The sequence below is a fragment of the Anser cygnoides genome, chromosome Z (assembly GCF_040182565.1).
Source record: "Anser cygnoides isolate HZ-2024a breed goose chromosome Z, Taihu_goose_T2T_genome, whole genome shotgun sequence".
Taxonomy (NCBI): Eukaryota; Metazoa; Chordata; class Aves; order Anseriformes; family Anatidae; genus Anser; species Anser cygnoides.
Genome location: NC_089912.1, coordinates 71,956,095 through 71,968,752, shown reverse-complemented (window position 1 = coordinate 71,968,752; position 12,658 = coordinate 71,956,095). Strand labels below are relative to the sequence as shown.

The 12,658-nt window shown below is 40.3% G+C and overlaps 1 long non-coding RNA gene across 1 annotated transcript in view; it reads left to right on the top strand.

Moving 5' to 3' along the window:
* The window catches only part of LOC106035642 (uncharacterized), a 30,914-nt gene extending 18,604 nt beyond the window's left edge, over positions 1 to 12,310 (top strand). The window contains exons 4-5 of the long non-coding RNA XR_010827554.1: positions 1,232 to 1,284; positions 12,172 to 12,310. This is a non-coding gene — a long non-coding RNA (uncharacterized lncRNA). The remainder of the gene's footprint in view (positions 1 to 1,231; positions 1,285 to 12,171) is intronic.
* The last annotated feature ends 348 nt before the right edge of the window (positions 12,311 to 12,658 follow it).

Genomic DNA, 12,658 nt, shown 5'->3' with positions numbered 1-12,658 from the left:
CAGCTTGTGCTCCCCCCAGGGCAAAGAAGAGCCAAGAGCATCTCTGCCTGTAGACAAGGATTTTTGCATTTAGCACAGAGTGAGTTTTTCATTTTCCTCAGCTAACACAGGAAACAGCCAAAAAAAATTCTTCTTATGCCAACTTGAGCTCATCGAGATACTGTTTAATGCAGAGTTTTTTTGGTTGGAGTTGTTTCTATTTTGTTATGTCTATTACAAATTCTTGCCAAAGTATAAAATTTTCTGTTGATAACTTCAGCACTGGCACTATTACCTTATGAGCAAATATCAAGGTTTGAAACCTACAACAGTTGTGGTTGCATTTGCTTATGCTAATCCCTCTACCATCTTGTTTAACACACAGCAAAGCTGAGCACTATGTTATTGCGGCACATCTAATTTGAAATAATCCTCAAACTTATTATAGAGATTCAAAGTGAGATTTCAAGTGTGCAAAGTTTGAGAAGTGTTTAGATTTATGTTCTGATTGGTGAACTCCCAACTGAAAAAATCAGGTTCAAGTTCGCTGTTCCTCCAAGGTTTCTGAGCATTTAACTTCTGTGGTTTCAGATATATTGCCAGCCACCTCAACCAGGCAAGGTTCCTACTTCTGTTTCCCATCCTGTCTTATTTCAGTAATTATGAAGTGAGGAAAAACTTCAAGGAAAAATATATTTTGGGAAGTAAATAACTTCTGTCAGGAACAAAATATGATTTCTGAACAGGCACTACAGAGGAATGAATGTATTCATCAGCCTGTTAATATCTCGTCATGGGTGATGGCCCTATCCTTGAATGTGGTTTTGAACAGTGCATGCCCCTGAATATTTTTCTCTCCCGGTCCTGTTCTCTCTTTCCTCCTCCGCCCATGCAGTTCCTCCCCAAACCTTGCACAGATTGTCACTTTAAGATATAAGGTTAAATCCATGCTCCATGAACAACAAAGCAATTTAGGCTTTCCCCTTTATTTGAGGCCAAAAGTTAGAGCACTGTTAGTATCCAAAAAGAAAAATATAAAGCCATCTGAAATAACCTTGAATTTTTCCAAGAACTCAGTATAGAAATTAGCAATGTCTGTAGATGCAATTTTCCCTCATATATTTGTCTGCTATTGCAACACAAACACTGCAAAAATTTGTGAAGGTGTTTCTTGCCCATACTGTTTATTTCATTGTTGAAAATGAAGAATTTGCTGAGTAACCTCTTTACAAATGTGTCTATTTTCACACAGGAGGTTCATTTTGGAGAGCAGCCAATCCATTAATGCAGGAAACTGGTCAGCTGGTACGTAATATTTGCTAGTCCCTGCAAGATTCATGCTCCCCTAAAACATTCCCCATACATTAACTGCAATACCAGAGAAAACATTCACATTTTTCTTTATGTAGCCATGAAAAAGAACATATTTTAATTGTCAGCACAAATTACACTAAAAGCATCACATGACTCAGGTTCTGTCCTAGCCTGCTGTATCTGGTTGTCCTGGTGTGCTCCTCTTACAGCAACCACAGATGTCTTCATGGAACAGCTGTTTTGGGGAGACCAAATATTCAAAATGGATAGTCTCGACAGACGTATCGATAAGCAAAAATTTCACTTAGTAAATTAGCCATTAAATGCATCTTGCAGATTTCTTACACTGGCTTTGATGAGGTCCTTGTGGGTGCTGCAGTGAGCATGAGGAAAGAGTGAGCCTTCAGCAGAACTTCCTTCTTCTGCCCTGCATGCCTCCCTCCACTTTGTGCAGTAAGATACCTGCTGATAATTTTAACAATGATGTGAAGAATGAGGTCTGTGCAATGCAGAGCAGGTGGATCCATTCGCTACAAATTACAAATTGTTGTTTGTATTTTCCTAGCAGTTGTAGTGCTGCACTTCATCCCCAGCTGCTGAGTTGCTGGAGCTGGAAGTGGCTCACCTGTGCCTGACACCAAGCTCCATTTCCTTACTAGGAGCAGACTAGCTCCCTTCTTACAGTGGTTCATAGATAGAGCAAAGCCAGACTCACTGAGCAGAGCCTGAGCTTTCTGCATTGTTGAAGGAGCACCCCAATATTTTCTGTGCTTCTTCCAACCCAAAAAATCCTCAGCTGTGTATCCAGCCCTGTAAAACTAGTGTGTGTGTGTTTGTTTGTTTGATTTTAAAGATATGCTTTGTTCATGCATATTTGCAGTCTGCCACTCTTGAAGCTTCCTCTCGTTGATATTAACTCAGATATCTAACTAGTACACACTTTTATGAACTAAAAACTCGGCTAACTCAGCAGTGCAACTAAGTGAAATGGTAAGGCATACTCTGTTTCCATCATACCATTCATTGTACCTGCATACATCTCAGTTTTGGCTTTAGAGAAAGACAATTTAGTGAGTACATCTTTCAAAAGTAAATATAGATGCAAAATATGTGTTTCAGGCTAGATGGCATGTATCATTTTTTTGCACCAGATCCTAATGCAAGTAGATTTTATTAATTATTATTTATTTAATTATCTTTTTTATTGAGAAATACATCTAAACCCACAACACTCAATACAGATCCTGAAGATATTGTATTCTATTCTGGTTCTTTCTCAAAGTGCTGTGTATAGGACTTCTGGCATATGTATAGAATGAAGTAATTAACTTCAAATCTAGGAAACCACAAACCAGGACTAAATTTAAATTATGTGCATATTTGGAGAAAAAAAAATGGAAGAAAAAGAAAACTGCACTTGTGCAGTGGGTGGATATGCAGTAGGATTCTGCATTTTCTGGGAGACGTTGCTCAGTAATCAGAATGGTGCACAAAACATCTGCTGGTGACAATTATTATGTATAAGAATTTATTTTGCACATGCATCTATTTTCAAAGTGCACCAAATGGATGCGAACATGTGGATATAACAGTGCAGGCATTCACAACTTGAAATCGTGGCCCTGATATTTCAGGCGACTTAAAAGGCAATATGAAATAGAGGTTCGTTTCCCTGTAAGCTTGCTCTGCACCCTGCCTGCAAACCCTGCATGCATGTCTGTATCCACGTACATGCTGTGTGATGATGTGCTCTGTTTGAGCAAAGCCCTCACTTTGCATGACAGCACAATTGTGCCTTTATGGCAAGCGACGCAGCGCGTGGCATTCTCAGAGGCATAGAAGCTCTCAAAGGACAGCAATAGTAGCATTATTAGGCTGGAAACCTGCCTTCAAAAATACAAATATACAGTTATTTCCTGGTAAGGCTACCATCAGATGGTATCTGCAATGAAAACCCTCTCTTCCCACATCCATCTCCTTCTGCCAAAGCTGTAATGAATTTTCCACTCTTCCCTGACATTTCAAACAGACCTCTGGTCCTCTGATGTTTCCAGCTGCACAGCAGTATTTCTTGCAGTTGAACTCAGTTTAACATATAAACACATCTTTTCCCAAATGGAAGCGCAGCTCTTTCAGACGTGGCCAAAATTTCCTGTTGGTCACCCCACTGTGACTTCAGCATCTTGTTTTTACTGGTAAGAAAGTTGTACTTTGACCTTGAGGTATTCCTGTGGATGACAACTCCTGGGGCAGAACCAGGGAAGAGACAAAATACTTTGTCTTCAAAGGTCATGGCCAGGCAACTCCCTGGGATGTTCAGTTCATATCCTCCCGTTCCTGTAGACAAGGATCAACGTGATTATTATCATTTTTTTGCCTGCCTACGAATCCCCAGCCCAAAAGATTGAAGTTAAATCTCTCTTTTTCTGTACCTGCAGCCCCCAAACTCACCAATAGCTGTGGTTTTCTGGGGTGGTTCAAGACAGGAAATATTTTGCTTCTTTGGGAAACAGGGTCTACAAATGAATTAACACACACAAAAACACACACACACACACACACACACAAAAGACCTGGCAAATAGCTTTAGAGGACAATTGTTCTGCGTAGGCATGCACTCTTTCTAGGTACTGGGACAATGAGCTCAGAGGGCTTGTCCGTCTTGGCTTAGGCACTCCCAAAATGCCAACAAACTTCATTTTGTGGGTGTGAAATAACAAACTGCTACATTTGAAGTCTTGTTTGTGGGCAAAGAGGAAGCATGTCATATATATATAAATAAAGGCAATAATTTATTGTTATTTAATGTAAATCTTATCAGTCTAAATAATGAATCATTATTAGTCTATAAGTTATCATGGCAGAAACAGGGAGACTAATAATGCAGTTACAGCATTTCTGTACAGAAAATGTCTCAATAACAGCAGTAATAGAATTTAAATTGCAACACATATATTTCTCCGTTTGTGTCCCATTTCATAGAGGTGTGGTCACCCTTTCTCTGCTCCTCTGGATCTTCAAGTCAGGGGCAGGTCAAGAGAAGTTCAGACAGAACAAGCCTGGCAAGCCTCAGTCTGAAGGTCTTGCAAATTCACTGCAAAACTTATGGCCTCTTACTAGAAGGCAGTGTAGCTACACTAAATGTAGCTACACAAAAAATAGACAAAATGTGGTTGTCTCCGGAGGTACTTGTGTTTCCATAACAATTCTCTAATAGCAATACATTTGCTCAGTTTGTGAAACATTTCTGAGTGTCATCATCCAGCTGTGAAGTGTGTGCAGGAACTGGGAAAGCTCGCTTAGAGGTGGCCAGGACCCAAATCCTGCAACAGAGAAGCAGAAATCGCCCTCTGAAATGCTGGTTTGGGAAGAGCCCTGGGCAGATGGAGTGCCCTACATCCAGGAGCAATGACAACCAAGTTGGCATGGATGTCCTGAAAACAGGGGGAGGTGCAGTTGAGAGGGAAGTGGAGAAGTGGGATTCATGGTACTGAGCAAAGTCATCTCTGATGAAGACCTGCTTTACTTATTTGTGATAGTTTTCATGAAACTGAATGTCCTCTGTTCAGATTTTCTAGTCCAAAAACACTTTTTTCAATATCTGGTTTCTTTTCTTAATTTTTTTAAGCAAATGTGTTGCACAAAAAATCCATGCAGTGAATTTCAGTGCTGTGTCTCTAAGAGGTAAAGCTTAGCTATTCTTGCAAAAAATGACTATGGTCTAAAATAGCCCTAAGCCATGGTGGTACTCACGTGGTCTGGGAAGTTCTGGGGGCAGCAATATCCCCTGTAGAGCCTGTTGTACTCAGTTTTTCCCTCCGGATATTCCTTGCTTTTCTTAGTCACCCCTTCAGCATATAGTCTAGGCCACTGTTTTTGGAGAAGTCTCTTGTGGTTAAGTATAAATATTTCAAAGCCCTTTCATGTTGTTCCATTCCTAGCAAGGATAAATAAATAAATAAATACATAAATAAAGCTTCTAATTCCAGTGGTTTATCACACGAAAGAAATCATATGACTTACTCAGAAAGCATTAAGACTTTGGAGAAAAGTGTTTCTACAAGATCACACGATCAGCTTGCCTGGCCCAGCACATTTTGGACCCTTCACAGAACAGGACTTGAAGTCTAGAGCCGCAATTGCTGGATATCGTGCGGGAGGGCAGCCTGGTGCCCTGTGCCACCCAGCTCCAGGCGAGTGGAGCTGGTCCACCAGATCTGCCTGCCCACCGCTCACCCACCAGGGCAAGGGCCAGCAACCTGCTCTGCCTCTCTGAGCATTTCTCTTCACCTCTTCCACCCCAGATTTACTTGGGAGTGAAGGGAAATGCGCTGTGGAAGGGCATGGCCTGTCCTGGCATTCCAGAAATACCACACAAAGTGTAATTACAGTGTTTCCCAAGATAATCCCCACTTCTACTCATCAGTCCAAGTCTTTTCTGCATTTTTGTCAAATGCAGCACCCATATTTTCAGCCTGTTGTTTGCATGTCTTAATCATCTTTCAAAAAACTTAAACTCCATCTTAATTGCAATTAACTTAAATTGTTCTTTCATAACAAACACACAATATAGTCTGCATTACTTTACATCACATCAGAATTTCAAATTGGTTTGATTTGCTGTCATATTATTCAATTGCTTTGGGTATATTTTATACATATGCATTTAAGACATGGAGAATTCTGTTCTTTGTTGCTGAAAAGACCCCTGTAATTAACAGCTAGAAGAAGGAGCAGGAGAAAAACAAACCCACCTTATAAAATATTTAAAAGTTGTTGTTTTCTTACTAGGATGCAATATGTGAAAAGACCTCTAAAAGAAACACATAACAGGCTTGCATGTGTTTAAACACAAGTCTATTAAAAAATAATAAATCTGATCATTTTTATTCCATCTCAGAAGGCTTTGAAAGGTTTCTCACATGCTATACTTGCCACATAACCACATGCTTCCATAAAAAATGAATTCAAGAGAGAAAATATAATTTATTACCCCAGAGTAATACGAAATGTGGTGATTCATCTCATCTAAAAGCAGCTGCTTTCTTTGTCATCTTTGCAAGTAGCATTCATTTTCCTGGCATGAGCACAATTTACAAACTCATCCCGATCCTCCCAAGACTCAGATAGCATCATTAGCATATATTTAGTAGTAGCAGACAGTGAGCAGCAGGTACAAATGGCTGGCTGATGAGCTAATGCTTTGGGCGCTTTTCCAGCTTGTATGATAAGAGAAAAATGCACCGCTTCAAAGCCTGTCAGTCGCGAAGCAATTAACAGAAAAGAATAATAAAGTGACCTAAAATTTCAGCACTGAGAGAGGGATATAGATGTATGGAGGTGTTGTTAATGTATAGAATTCTAGTTAAGACAAGGAGTTACCACCTAAGTGAGGAGATGCTTCACCACGTTTTCTTTTCATTTAGCTTTTGTCTTCCTATTCAGTGATTAGTCAGTAATAGAAGCGTACCGTACATCTGCTGCCTGCTGGCAGCGTGGGTAATAAATATCCAACAAACCAAGCTGGCAGGTCCTGCTGTCAACACGGATTGATTATTTTTATTTTGGCAGATGATTGTAACATATGTTGCTAAATAAATGTGCACAGGAGCTGAGCAAGTGTGTCCCTTACGTTTGTTTTCATCCAGTGCTAAAATGGAGGTGTTACCTGCTGCTGAGGGACAGCAAGCCCTTTTCACCAGTGGGCTTCAGCAGGAACTCAGAGACCTCCAGATCAACACCCCTCTGGCACAGGGCCAGACTCCAATTCAAATCATGCCAATAATTAGCCTTCTAATATCTTATAAATACACACCTACAGGATTACAGCCTGTGTTTTACTCTAATCCATTTTCTAATGGTTGTGACATGATAGCCAACAAAACCTCTGCTGGTCTATAGGTATGTTAAGTCTACGATTTTTATTTGCACCCCTATGAGTGGTAGCATCAATAGGAAAACTGGACAGAAAACTGCTCAATGGCCCTTGTTTGTTCCGTGTAATGTCAGTGACCAAGCAGGTATACCTGAATTTGAATTTGTTTTGCTTCAGAATTTTATTTTAATTTTATTTATTTATTTTATTTTATTTTATTTCATTTCATTTCATTTCATTTCATTTCATTTCATTTCATTATTTTATTTTATTTTATTTTATTTTATTTTATTTTATTTTATTTTATTTTATTTTATTTTATTTCATTTTATTTCATTTTATTTCATTTTATTTCATTATTTTATTTTACTCAGTAAGAACATTTCAAACATATGCACTGTCCTCAGACAGACTGGAAACCTTTCTAGAGGAAATTCTCTTTTGTAAACACTTGAAGTTTTGGTCACTAGTTTCAGAAGTACTTGCTGTATGAGTCAGAATGAGGCAAAGTCACAGCATTTCATATGTGAAATACTGGGTGTTAGTCTCTTTAGCTATCATGCTGTGCTTAGCAGTTCTAGTAATTACTTGATAACAAGTTTGATACACACGACTTCATTTTTTTTTTCCTAGACTCAGAGAAATCATTTCACGAAGTTTTAGTCTAAGACGTATCTTGAAGAAGGTTAATTGAGAAGGAAGTGAAAAATCAATGCAAGTGCTTGCTATGATGCTATGAGCCAGATGTATAAAAAGAAGGGAGCAGCATAGTTCACACTGCAGGCATTTAAGTACTCTTTAATCTAGACTTTGTTTTCTTTTAGATGGCCACAACCAGGCACAACCATCAAAACTGTAAGGAACTCCAGCAGAGAAACACCCAGTTAACCTGGACTGATGGGTCTGAGGGACACATTAAGCAATGAGCTGCTTGACCATACAAAGATCTGAGCAACCTTCAGGGAGGCGCACAGTGCACCTGCAGCAGCACAGTGTTAAGGATTAGGCGCTTCCAAGACTGAGCATTGGCTGATGAGGGTTTTTAAAGTACATAATTTGGGAATTAGGTGCCTAATTGCCTCCTTGAATGTAGTCCCAAACATTCAAGTTCTGCAGCTCACTCCTGTGCGTTGGCTTTGCTGCATCACTGCCCTGCAATCCAGGACACACCTCTGGTCTAGCGTGCTTGGTGTTCATTAGGACCTTGAGATGGGGAAAAAAAAATAATAATATATATATATGCATATATGTATATATATAAACTGGGTTATCTCCCTTCTTATTGATAGAAATTAGGTTCTGCTAATCAAAATACAATTAGATTCTGCTAATTAAATAAAATGCTTTTAAATTACCAATCACTGAGCAGGAATTTAAACTAAGAAAGACTTCAAATTCACCACTGAAACAATATCTCAAGGACAGTTATACACAAGATACAAAATAGCATCTGACGTGTAAAAGCTTGAAAAAAAGGTTTCACGAACACTTAACGTAAGTTCCAATTAAGAATGTTACATGCCAAACTGGAGTTAAAAAAGTGAATGCAGAAGAGATGTTTATAAGGTAAATTTATATAAAAACAGAGTTGCTACAGCCAGAACATTACTGGTGCACCAGTAATTAGGAAAAAGTTAAGTCACCTCTGCCCACACTCATAGCCCGCTTTGCCAAGTGCCACAGACCACAGGTTTTGTGGGGATGGTGACAGCTCTGTGGGAATGCGGGACAGCAGGGCGTTAGCAGAAGCGTGGCATGGTGGTGGGAAGGGCAGAATGCAGGACACACCTTTTATGTGAGGAAGTGGTGTTTAGAAAGATGTTAGCCTGAAATCCCAGTCTAGAAAAGGTGCTCAGGTTTTGCAAAAATCCCGGAATATATGGCAAACTACCCGGGGGCTTTCCTATGCAGGAATTTTCAGTATGCTGTTGTCAACTAGGGATGTGAATTTAGGTTATTGGAGCTGTGGACATTCTTGTTCAGAACTGAAGTAAACTTAATTTGATTTGCTTTAATTCATTAGCCGAGTAAATTAAGCCAAATGGAAATAACATTAATTCTGAATGAAAACATGCACACAAGGCTTTAACAAGGTTTAGCTAATCTACTTTAGATCTAATATGGACAAATTTTCTTGAGCCTCCAAGTAGACAACTCGTTAGGGCCAGATCCTGTAAAGAATGCAGATTTTGTAAGCCTATCTTAGGGTACCTGGCTTGAGGAGGGGACCTCTGTGTCAGGCGACTTGGCTTCCTAAATATTTTGCATTCACAGTCCTGAAGAAGACAAGCAAAAGGACACCTAGAAGCAGCCCACAAAGGACCAAGCACTGGGGCCATGGCCAGTGCTGCCCCTTTGGGAACTTACGTCTTTCCCTTATGGCTTTAGAAGGATGTTTTTGATAACCCTTGGACACAGTCTGGTGTCCTCTTTGGCAGGTGGTCACCTTCAGCAGCAATATCTGTGATCAAAGAGCTGGCCAGGGCTCTTCCTTCCCTCGTTGCCTCCCAGTGCAGAGAAGAGTGCAAAGGGAGGCTGGGAGTTGAGAGCCTGACCTAGAGGCCCATCGCCTTGAGCACGTACTGCCAGGAGTTCCTGCTCCCAGGGCCTCTCCTGCATTTTACACTGTGGTTATTCAATAATGGATTTTAAAGAGAAAGTGGCCACAACTGCCTTCTGTAGGAAGCTTTGTCCTTTGGGTGGGCACTCATGGTCTCAGCGCGGCCTAGACGGAAACCCGCAGTGTCCTCTGCCTTCTTTCCCTGGCCATCAACACATTGCTCCCCAGCCTGCTGCCTACTTGGGCTGCATGGGAAGAGAAAATCGCTTCCTCCTTCCTGTCCTCCTGCCCTAACAAGTTCCAGTCTTGTCTGGCCAGTGGAATACCGGGAGCAATGCTCCTGGATGCAGAGGCTGCCCTTTATCTGGTTACCACTGCGAGCTTCCCTCCCCACCCCCAGGCACGGGATGCATGTTGCTCAACCCTGTCGGCCAGACACATTCTTTAGCTATGTTTCAAAGTGTGAGTAATTGATTCGTGAACTCTGGTGTGCTTCTTGTGCTAGTGGCGTCCCTCTATGCTATGGACAGCTAAGCCTGGAAAACCACATCCACCTGGACAGGGAGACGGGCAGAGCAGGGTAACAGCCCCAGCGCAAACAGTGCAGGTGGATGCACAAGCCACTGCTTTATTCAGGGTTCAACCTGTGCCATTTCAGGTAGTGGGGGAATTGAATATATAAAATATAATAATAATTAAAAAAGCATATGCTATATTTTTGAAATTTAAGTCTCTGCTAAAGAAGGCACTTGAGCTTGTAGTCAGGCTTCTGTTAGTGTCTAGCCATCTTTCAGCCTTGTTTGCCTGAATCCAGTATTTCCAGAGCGTAGCTACACATGGACACAGCACCCAACTGGCGCAACACACTGACAGCAGACACGTTGCCTCAGGTGCAGCTCACCTTATGGATGCTGAACAGCAAGCTGTTTTGCTTGCATCCCCCAGCTGCTCTCCTGAGACAGCTGAGAGCTCCTCAAGGTCAGAGGAGGAACAGAACCACCTCCTACAACTCTTACCTGAGAGTTAGTGACCAATCCCCCTCCTCCCTCCCTCACAAAGATTTTTACTGAAAGAACTAGTTCTTGCATTTTTTTTCCCCCTGAAAATAAGAATCTTAAAAAACAGCATGGGGTGAATCAATACCAACTGTGAGAAGCACTCGCTAAAAATAGAAGTTTATGCTACTTCACCTCTTTAACTTTTTGTGTATACTCTCCTCACCTGCACTGTTATTCTATCAATAAAATCCTAGCTGTTAGGGTCAATCATATGGATCAAAAAAGAAAAAAAATCAAATTAAAAATTCCTGATTTTATCTTCTGACAGAGGATGTTTTCCTGCTCCTTGGAAATGTTTTCTAAAGCTACAACAGGAGGGCAGGGAGGAGGGAAGAAGGGGAACAAAAAAAACCCACCTTGTTCCTTCAGATTCTTTATTTCAAATGATAATTTCATATATCCTAAAACAGCCAGAGATTTTTATTAAAATTATGTGAAAGAGCTTTGTAACAGGGAACTTTAGAATCTTTGGCTTAGATTGAATTGTACCTTAGCACAGGAGAGGAACACCGCACTGTGTCGACAGGGAGAGCCTAATATTCTTCCCAGTGGAGTCAAGCAGAAAAAAAGTTCCCCTGGATTTCAAAATGGAACCATGTTAAGTGCTTAGTTTTAAACGGGGTTGCAAAGCAGCATGGCTATCAGACAGTCTGGATAAGAATGCCTTTTAACTTTTAAATCAGAGCTTTTCACTCTATCCAAAAGTCTTATGTATTAATTTCATGCATGCCTGAGCTCTGCTGCCAACTGTGTAAGTTCAAAATACAGTGAACTTACACTACTTGTATTTTTATTACGCATATTACCCAATTTATGTTCTTGTGTTAGTGCTTACTATACTGCATTGTGTTACATTAAGAAATTACTGAAGCTACAAAAGCAGTATCTCAAAAACAAGGCAATGACAGAAGTAAGGTAACCCATGCAACTCAATTCAGCTTTCCTGTGGATATGCATCAAAATTGTGCTGCAATGACACAGTCACAAAGGATTTTCCTGTGAAAGTCTTCCTCTCTTTCAGCTCACTGTATGAATAGTAACTGAGTGAGCTTCCTCTAGAGGCTTATTTTATCCCAAATAATACTCACACTTCATTCTGAAGACTGAGTATTAATTTCCTTATGAGGATTTTATTTTTATTTTTTTTAACTTAATAATGCAGTGTCTAAAAACTATTTCTTGTTAGTAACATTCCAGAAAAATGAACTGGGTTTACTTTTCCCTTTTGCAGCTGACAGAGTAGAAGTGTCCTCTAACTTGTGGTGCTCTGCTTACAGGACAAATCCAAGAGCTGTGCATTTTGTAGCATTTTCTCTATTCAAAGCAGAATGTCCACAATCTGCAGTGAAAACTGTGAATTCTAAGCACTTTTTTTTTTTTTTCAGGTTTTAGCTTTAATCTCAAACCTACACAAGAATTGATATAAGTAATTTAAAAGTTTTTTGCGGCTCACATTGCATAGAAGAGCATGGGTGCAGGCAGGGATGGACTCTAGCTCTCTGAGTACCTCTCTGCAGGCTGAAGACCCTTACTTTTCTTTCTCACTGCACACAGTACAACCAGTGCTACAAAAGAGGTAAGGATGATACAGACGACACCCTCCCTGACAGATCTCCACAGGCCAGAAGACCTCTGTATACGCTGTGCACTCAAAATAGGCATGGAAATGATGGTAAAGCATTCATATGATGGCGTTATCAAGGTGTGTCTTGATACACTAGTTACACAGGCAACTGTATTTTTAATTTATTATTTTTTTTCAAATCATTAGTCAAACTTAGCATTTTTTGTTATTTAACTTTCTAGTGTGCAGACTCCTAAAACAATTTAGAATATAAATTGTGGTATGGATACTTAGAGCTCCAGCACAAT